Genomic DNA, 10,649 nt, shown 5'->3' on the forward strand with positions numbered 1-10,649 from the left:
GTTTGCTTATGTGTAACGGTGGAGTGTAACTAAGTACATCGGCTAAAAAGTAACTGCACTTTAAGTAAAGTTTTCAATTGACAAAACAATCTCAAAGGCAACTCCACCTGCTGAGGAAGATCATGTGATACAATCAAAAGCTTCAGAAGAGCTGCTACTGTAACTGGACCTTGAGGTGAGATTGTTGTTTCCAAGGTGAAAATTAAGAAGGGTATTTCCATATTATGCGAGGACATATTTCTACATTGCACAGAATTTCTTTTAGTTATTGCAGGTCAAGCTTTAACATAGAAAGCATTTGATGGTCTTATAAAAATCTCAAATTGAACTGAATCAACATTACATAGTAGTTAAATTAGCAGTTCCAGTATTATCAATCCAATAACATAAAGCACTCACAGGGACCATTTTTCCTGCATAACAAGTACATTAACTTTTGATACTACATGTACAGAGATCGTAAAATGTACTTACAGTGAGTGAGACTTTTGAATGCAGGATTAAGATCAAGCTAGCTCAAAGTTCGTTGTACGCTTTGTATTTTAAACTAGTTCCTATGTTGTCATCTCTGTGTTGATTTCATCAGACAAAAATACATCACATGCTGCAGAAAAGGCTTCAAGCTTAGTGGATTTTGGTTAAAGAGTGTCTCCTGACGTGAAATATCAGTCTGGTCTTGCCTTTTGCGAGACACAGTGAGCAGTTCCCCTAAGCCACATGGGCTGAGGTGAGTTCATCCACAGTTCACAATGAAGAGAGAAAATTAGTCCGCAAATATAACTGTAGGCAATTTCACAAGAACTGAGGACGAGACCTTTAATCACTGTGCAAAATATCATATTGAGCACCATAAATCAATTGGCAAACTATCAATCATCCTGGCAAGTAATTCGAACCCTTTGGCAGGCCTGCTCTTGAAAAATATTTACTCTTCCTACGCATTTGATTGCATAAGATTTGGAGATTATCAAAACCTTTAGTTATTGTCCTAGAGAACCTTCTCTAACATGCAAACAGTATTGACTCTCACTGTATTTGAAGGTTAGGCTACATGTTCATAAAATACATACATGAACACATAACACACAAAACACTTAAATGGATTCAAAAATGACTTGTTTTGGCAAATCTAATTAATCAAATTGAAGGTTAATATTCTTTGTTTTTCCATTTTAATGATTTATTTTAGGACATAGACTTAATAGAGGGTTACACGGTAGTTATTTCCAGGAACACCTCACTGGAGTGACAGTAATATTTACAGATTTCTTCTGTCTGCATGGCCAATAGATTTGTTGACTAGAGTTGACCTCTTGATTTGTAAACATTATCCACCGACTGTTCACCAGCGGAGAATGTCTTAAGTCAGGGACAACCCTACTTAACTCCTGTGTAAACACCTTTCAATGGCTCAGCTACCACCTGACATCTTTTGTGTCCTCACACACCTTGATTTCTGGCACATTAAGAGAGAGAAGTATCTGAACTTGGGAAGAGTCCAGGTTTTCTCAGCTACACCTGGGGAGCGCTCCTGCCAGGATTCGGGATGAAGTCTATTCATTCCCGATCTCAAACAATATCCAGCACGTTCACCGCAGATCAGAAACAGCCACTGATGGGCCAAGTGGCTTCGTGGAGGCAAGTTTCTACTTACTGTGTGTAAACAATATAGCACCTAAAATTGGAGATTAAAGTGATCAAGCTTGATAATTACAGTTGCATGTTTCATATGATAGTGGATCTCTGATGATTAGTCCCATCAACAGGTCACCAGCGTTTGTACAGTGTCTAAGCGCAAGACAGTTAGCCGAGTATGAGTCAACTTGGCTGGTTGACTTGCCGCACTGAGGAAGACTTGATTTGAAGCAAGTTTGATGTTTTGGGAAATATGATCATTCAAGAGTTAGATGAGGAAATTGAGACTACTCGTATCTTATATCTCTTTATTGAATATAAAATTACATCCAGTTAGCTTAGCTTAGCAAAAAGACTGGAACCAGGGGTAAACAGCCAGCCTGGCCCTGTCAGATGGTAAGAAAATCCAACTACCTGCTTGTTTAATTTGTACAAGAACTATGATGCAAAAATGGCAACTTGTTGTTTATCTCCAGCAGAGACTCAACAAAGTGAAGAAAAAGCCGACACATAATCTCCAGTAAAATAGCAAATTTGATTTTTACAGTTAGTTTTTTTGTATGGGTTAAACAAACAAGATGATAGCTTTAGCATTAGAGCTGCTGGTGAGCGGATTTTGGTAGCTTCAAAGCGAGCCAAGCTAGTTGTTTCCAGTCTTTAAGCTAAGCTAAGCTAACCTGCTTTTGACTGTAGCTTCATATTTTAATGGAGAAATATGTTGTGTCCTAATTCAGCGGCCGCATCCTTCGGAGGCTGCATTTCGACTGAAAGGCTCCTTCAAATGCAGCAAAGAAATGCAACCTTCTTTCCCTGAGCAACGACGGATCCAATAGGTGGACCCAACGTATCCCAAGATTCATTGTGGATCGGTAATTAGAATAATATGGCACCAAACCAATTTCAAATGTAAACAATACTGCTTAACTGTGTCCACACAAGCTTACTGATAGATATTTGTATAAAGTATTAGTCAAAACAGTCACAGCTAAGGTTGTAAGTCTTACAAATTTGCTTTTTGCATGATTTTACTTTCAACTTATGCTCAATATCATTTTAGAATGACACAGGTGAGCACATGAAAGCACAAGAATGCACTTTTTTCAACATTATAAGCTTGTCAGTCATTCCTAAAGGGCAGTTATTCAAAAGCTTATAGGCCCCCAGTGAGGGCCTTGCTTCTTAATAACACCTGGTTTTAAGGAGATCAGCGGGAGGGTTTGTCAGTACATGACAAGAATGGACACTAATCCCAAGCAATACCCACTGGTCCTGCATGTCTCTTGAGTGGGATAATTGATTCCCACACCCTTCTTAAAACACACTCGCCCCCTCTTCTCAGACTCGGCAAGCAAGAAAACAGAGCTTGTTTCATTCTGGTGTCGAGGGAACATGGCCATGAGGACAAAAGCGTGTGGTTTTTTTTTACCAGGGCTCCTATGAGGGTTGAAGTGAGGGCTGTCATAAGTGTTGTAGGTGGTAGCAGAAATTTGTTTGGTAATGGACACTAATCTCTTTAGGCTGTCAAGAGTGTTTCCCTCCCTGCTGTTGGAGATACTACCTTACCTTCCTCTACCATTTTCTGCCTCTTGGATTCTCTCTCGGAAGCTACCATGCATATATAAGTGAACAAAATGCATTTTAGATGTGAATATTATGGAGCTTTCCGACAGCAGGCGTATCAGATATCCATGAGAAAGTCACCCTTAAGGACGGGTGTAGAAAAGTCAACTTTGTTTCAGCTCTAAGTGTGACTGGAATACTCAGTTCAGATTAGAGTGTTAGCCTGCAGTGTTACATTTCTTTGCAATTACAATGAGGTTCCTCTGGGCATTGAGGTTAGTCTGTGCACCGGCTATTCAAATGAGATGGAATGTGCTGTAGGATGTTGATGGAGTTTGAGGTATTTCCTTAAAAGGAGCGATCTCCTAAAATGCATTCGCAACATTTCAATGTACAATATATATTTTTGACAAACACTGTATCAAGGCACCTGTTGCATGTGAACATATATTGCACAAGAGATCCAGAAAGATATAAATGATTAATTTGATGCAAGACAGATTGTATCTCATTGAATGTTATGCAACATGCAGAGTTCATGCAAAATATGGTATTGCATTTTATATAAAAAATCATTTTGACTAAAGAGCAAAGATTAGATTCCTCCTCCCTGTCCTCAGAGTCTTATGTATTAGCCTTGGTCTGACCTTGTCTTGATATCACATCCCTGGAGAGGAATGTAAATCGTATCCGTCCAATCCCAACCCAGTTACCACCAAACTCCTCGTTCTCACCACCCCTACTCCGCTGCAGGGCCACATGATCTTTTCCATGTACCAGACATAATTTGTGGCTTAGGTTTGGAGGCTGACGGTGCGTCTGCGCCACTCTGCTGTTTCAGGCGTCGGGTGCACCATGTGCAGCAGTTCTCAGGATTCAGGAAAAGTCTGTCCTCAGGGGCTGGAGAGGTAGCTGTTGTTTTTGAATCCTCAGTACAAGCACTGTCGATCTCCTCCGCTGGCTTTACTGCATCTTCAGGAGAAAACAAATCAGATACTGCGAGTGAATGGAGATGAGATTAAAGGAGTTAAAAGGAGAAAAAAAAAAACCTTTTCACAATTATCAGCAAAAAAAGCAGCTAAATTAAGAGAAGATACCACCAATAAAGATGAGCTCACAGCTCAGAAGAACTCTTGTCTTATCGTGCCTCCCATATTCACCTGGTGTGCAGAAACCAAAACAGTAGTTGCAGTTTAAAGGAGGAGCACCTTACTATCAAAAAATACCATAGTGGAACTTAATCCCAGTGCTTCATTTGTTGCATGTAACCTATGGTCTGGGCGCATTTTCTAGTGAAGTGTTATGACACACTTGAGCCAAATTGTATGTGTGCATGTGGCGGCTTGTCCGTTCTTGAAAGTGTTTAAGTAGGCACATCTAAGCTGCTGCTGCTGTGTAACTCGGAGGAAACACGAAATACCTTTAATGCAAGGTGAAATGCTTGATAGAGTGAAACTCAGTGTTGAAAAAGTTCAAACTTTTAGAGAAATTGTTTTCCCAAAGGTAGACTTCAGTTTATTTTGTCAACAATTTCATCCCATTGACAGCCAACAGCTTTGCTCATTCATGCATTAATTATATTTAATTTCTTGCAAACAATGACATTAACACCTGACATTCATACCAAACCACAGTCTACTAGGCCTTTTATTGCCAAAACCGCATGATACGATCCACTCTTTGGTTTCCCGGCAACCTGTGAAACACTCTGCTTGAATGGTGTTTACAGGATTGCAATTTTCTATTTGCCCTTGAACAAACATGGCTATTCATCCAGGTTGACTACATTTCACTGGAGAAGGGATCTACAAATGACACAACACAGTCTCAACAGTAAAAGTAGTTATATGTGAAGAGTCAGAGCCAGGAAAGTACAGGTTGCTTTACGTAGATGGAGGATATGGTAGACATATGTTGAATGGGTTGTGCTCTCGACCAACAGGTGGTGTTGATGGAATGGTATGATCTGCTTTACTTAGCGTTAATGAAACAAGACACAGTCCAACTGAGCAGCTGTAGCCAGTGCAGCCTCCCTCTCAGCTGATCATGACCTGGGATGACCCAGAGCACAATTGTCATTGTGAGGAAAAGACTAGAGAAGAAGAGGAGACTGAAGGAAGGTGGAGAAGTGGAAAACTGTTCTCTCTGTCTTAGTACTTGATAGAAAACACTGCACCCTGATATGACATGCAGGGCTGTTCCTGTAATTAAAGCTGCATTGTCTCTTCTTGTTTTCTGGCTTCATCCCGCTGGCTTAATGTGTGACCTCAGCGCTAACACAACTATCTGAGTCCCTCTAAGGAAAAACCTTGTGACCGAAGACTCCTACCACAGACTGTTTAAGACTTCAGTTGTGGACAAAATGAGACTTTACAGGCTACACATGTTGACAGGCAGAATGATTTTAGGCCTTAGGGCGCATCCATTTGTTTCTCATGGGCTCAGATATTAGTTATGACTCCTTTAAATTGCAGGATTAAAACCAAACCAGACATCTGTTTTATTTCTCTTAGATTTTACTGTGGCTTTTGACCACTTTTAACCAAACCTATTAAGTGCTAGGTACTGTTTTAAAGTACATTTGTGTGGCTTAAAGTTTACTGTGTAGTGAACTGTAAACCCTCCAACATCCATTTTACTCATGGAGTACTGCAGGGATCAGTTTTTGGTCCTCTATCTAAATCCAACTTTAGTCAAATATTTCAAAAGTATCAAATCTATTTTTATATTTACTTCTCTGTTCTCCTTTTCTTTTGATTCAAATTATCTCATAACTTCTTTCAGTTAAAGTCCAATAAATCAGAAGTTATTATCAAAGGTTCAGATTCTCACACTGAGGGTCCTTGACTTTAAATAAGCCTCATTGCAGAACTGTCGCGTCACATTATACAACAAACTTAATTCTGATCATCACTCAAACTCTGCTGTCCAGTTCCTATATTTCCAAAATTTTATCTTTTTATCATGCATAATTTTTAGAGTTTTCCTTTACTATGTCATTAATTGTAGCTCGACTGAATATCTAGCCTCATTCTGAGCAAACATACTCTACAGTGATGTTTTATAGGCGTGTTCTGAGCTTAAACACAACAAATTTGACCTCAGAGACTACCAGGACAGTTTACATTAAGATTGGAAGTTGTCTCCCATGATTTCTTATCAGTAGCCTTTTTACACCCTGTATTACCAAGAGGCAGGCAAGCGAGATAGGGACGTCAACGCCTGTGGTAATGCCCATCCTGAAGATAAAGTCAAGACCCTTTGCTTTGTTTCCCATGTCTGGAAACCAATGGGCAAATACAGAGGAAAGTGATGAGTTATTTCCAGGTGTGAGTTAATGGGGTGTGTTGCAACTTATTGAGTCACAACTTTTCTCCCGTTCTCTTGGAAAGATTATAGCTCAAACAGAATTGGTTAGACAAGAGTCAATGTTTACAAGTCCTGCTTCTGTCTCTCGCCGAACATGTGATTTTATTTTTAATGATCATTTACAGAAAAGAGCATTTTACAGTAAGTAGCAACAAAACAGAACAGGTAAAGTGGGGTAGAAGATTATGAGCAAGATCTGTGTAGATTCCCTATCAGGACAATCCATCACAGGTCAGATCTGTCTTGATATGAAGTGTTATATGTATGTTACTCAAAATCTCTAAAACATACAGAGAAATAATTTACAGCATTTGTTGCAGTTGAATATAGAACATAAACACACTAAGATAAGATATTATAGGATAAGATGAACTTTATTAATCACATGGGGGAAATTTACAATTTTATAGCAGCTGTATTCCAGGGTAGGTTCAAGCGTAGTAAAGAGATTATCAGTGTATTTAAATAAGGTGTAATATTGCACATTGTTTGTATGAGATGTAGGATTGCATATAAAACAAACTATTATGTATTAGACAGAAATATTGCACATACAACTCATTTGTAATTTCAAATGTCCATCTTATGCATTTCTATATAAACAAACAAAAAAAAACTATGTATGGACAATTTTTTTTTCTATTATAAAGATCAACAGTGACAATAGCTATTATAATCCCATTACAATGCTGACATCTAGTGGTGCTGTCACATTTGTACACAACACAGATCTTAACACTGTTCAATTCTGTAGCTGCTAGTATCAAATCTCCCATGTGTATTTGTTGCACATTTGTGCATTTGAATGCACAAATGAGCATTCACAGCTTCATGGGACATGAGGAAAAATTTCATGGAAAACTGAGTGAAGTAATGAAAATATGATTAGTTCAATATTTGTGTACAGCATGATGTTAGCGTGGCTGTGTTATGTCAAACAGAGGGAGTCTGACTGAGGCCTATGATGCAGAGCAATGACAAGACTCACTTGTCGGACATGACTCGGTGCTAGCGGCATTTCGCTAAATGACATCATCATCACAGTGAGGTCACCATGGGCACACAGAGGTGCCATGATGTCCGTCTGTTTGCTTGGAGGGAAAACCCGAATGGATGGACTGCAGAGACAGGGGCAGACTGGTGGGAAACGTGATGGTGGATATGAAGAGAACATAAAGCAGTTTACAATTTATTACTAAACTGATTATTTTTGGAGGAGTGTGACTAATCAACTAACTTTAACTTACTGAAGATTTGTTGATTTTTCTCAACCACATTTTATCACTTTCTGGCAGTTTCTCTCAGGTGCCATAAGATGAACAGGCATCGGCATTCTCATGAATTCAACTCCCCTGTTGACCTGTCTGTTCCAGTGCGGACAGATGCTCAGGATGAAAAAAAGGAGCTACTTCATAAATGATCTAACTTTTCACTTCATGCCTCTATAATTCAGATTACCTCCTCTTTACTTGCCCAAACCCACTCTTCTCTTTTCCAATGATTAATGATTAGAAGTTTGGTCATTTAATGGCAATGTCTGAATTAGTCAACAGAACAAATATTTACTTGATGACAATGATTATGATTACTATTAGTAGTAGTCAGTGCGGATGTATTATTGTTTATTGTGATTATTTATCACGATAACAATTGCAGTTACTAATAATATAACTACTTCTTCTAAAATAATGCTGCTAATGGAATGTTGACTGTAATTTGGATGGAGTAAATAAAATGAATAATCGATAGTAAAAATACTCTCTATTACAAGCAAGAGTCTTGAATTGTAAATCTCATTTACAGTAAAAGTACAGCATCAAGTGTTATCTGCAAAATGTACCTAAAGTATCCAAACTAAAAGTGATTATTATGCAGCTGAATTGCCCCTGTCAAAGTTATATTATTATTGTAATATTATTATTATTACTGATGCATTCATCTGTAAGCAGCATGTTAATGTTCTAGTTTTTATTGGTGATTTAGTTTTAGCTGCTTTATATACTGTTGAGCAGTTCAATCTGCAGCAATGGATCATATTTTATAAAGAGATCATACAGTTTTCTATGGAAATAAATGTAATAACATAAAGTAAAATGCTTAATTTTGAGATGTAGTGAAGATGAAGTTGAGATAGTCAGGTAAAGAGGCCTGCAGATACATCAAAACTGTGCCTAAAAACAGCACAGTAAATGTACTTAAACCAGTGAATGTGGAAGCAATGATACGTGTGTTTTCAGTGTCTTCACCACATTTGCAGTGCACAGCTGTGTCCACTAGATGGCGCCAATGTCTTGTATTCGCGCTGCCTCCAGGGGCTTTAGGACGTGTGAACCATCTTTTGCCTTCTCCGGGAGACTCAATAAAGTTGAGCACTTGAACACATTTTTGGAAATTGGGCGGCAGACTCTATTGAGTAAATATTGTGTGACTGCAGGACAAATCAATGTACAAACAATCTGGAGGGAAAGGATCAGAAAAAAGGAAATCAAACACCGAGAAACTGATCAATGTCATACTAGTCCGGAGAACAGACTTATAAAAACTATTCAGGGTAAATGAACTGTCCATGTACACAGTTATGTTGTCGATCTTTATTTCCCAAACAGATGGAGATGTGTGCATTGGATCGGGCAGGTAAGGAAAGCTTCAAAGTCAACAGTTTGTGGGAGAAAAAAAATATTGGAAAAAAGAATAACAATGTTAAAATAAAATATTGGAATAAAAAATTCGTTTCACTCATAAAATCACAGAAGGTTCAAGTTGCCAAAAAACACGCAGTGTATTGTGGGCTCATTAGGTTCAGCTCTGTCTCTTTTCTATTGATCACAGCTTAAATATCTTGTTGCTAAAAGCGTCAGTAGAAAAAACCAGCATCTTTAATATACATATCTATAGCTACACATTTAATTTCTGACTATTTTTCTTAACCTACTTTTGGTCATAAATCTCCCCTAAACGTTTCCTTTTTCAGTCCCTTCAAGCCAAGAATGTGAATAAAGTCTTGATTTATTATTACTATTTATGAAACAAACAATTACTATTATTAATATTTGATAGCGTAGGCTGTTGAACAATAATACAAGCTGCCTTACTGTAAAGAAATGTGATTCAAGTGAATGAATCACTTGCGTTAAATTTAGAAATTGTCTGTTTTGTTTCCTCCATACAACGCTATTAGTCACTGATGTTGCACAACTAGGACTAGGATTTTTTTTTTTTTTTTTTTAATCTTCAGATAAGCATCAGTGCCTGCAAATGGAGAGACCGGTCCACCTCCTATTAGATCAGCTATCAACAGCCACTTGACATTTAGAAAGAGAAACAGCCATTTAAACTCAGTGGTGCGGCCAATTTTAACGGATATTTTCGTTGGAATAAGAAGTCTGGCAGCTCATCGTGTAGGAAGCTTTAAAGTTATAGGCTCTTCAAGCTGTGAACACAGTGCAGTTACAACAAAGCATGAGGTAACATTTGTAGAAAGAACAACTTATCCTTCTTTAATTAATGCTGAAAATATGGCTTTTTTTAACTACACCCCAGGATGCCTTTAATTTATGACAAGAACATTAATGTCACTGTTGTGGTTTTTGGCATTTTGCAATCAAATTAAAAGCATTTAGTGTTTTGACATAAAGCCAACGATTTTTGTTTTTTTATTTCACATAGTAGCCTAAAGAATAAATAATTTCAATAGATGACCAAATCGTCAGGGATTTAAATTGGAAAACTCTAATAGCAATTTACTCTATAGTTTCATTCACTCCGCAGAAGAAAAAAAACTTCCAAACTACTGATTTTTACATTCATGGCAAACAGGCACAAATAAAGGACTGGAGACCTTCATAATGGTCTCAAGCAATTCACACATATTTATTTCTGCATTTTAGAAGCTTCAAGCCAGGGAGTGAAATCCGGACAGGTTGTTATAGCTACGCAATCCACAGGGGTTCCGATGTCTATTTAAAACCCCTCAGACCCTCCCTCTCTCTCCTTTAAACAACATTATATATCACACACACACTGCATGCTAATGCGACCAATTCTCAGTGAGCACTAAAACACATCTTAAAATTGTCTGAGTTCAA

Source organism: Seriola aureovittata, chromosome 12 (genome assembly GCF_021018895.1).
Source record: "Seriola aureovittata isolate HTS-2021-v1 ecotype China chromosome 12, ASM2101889v1, whole genome shotgun sequence".
NCBI classification, from domain to species: Eukaryota; Metazoa; Chordata; class Actinopteri; order Carangiformes; family Carangidae; genus Seriola; species Seriola aureovittata.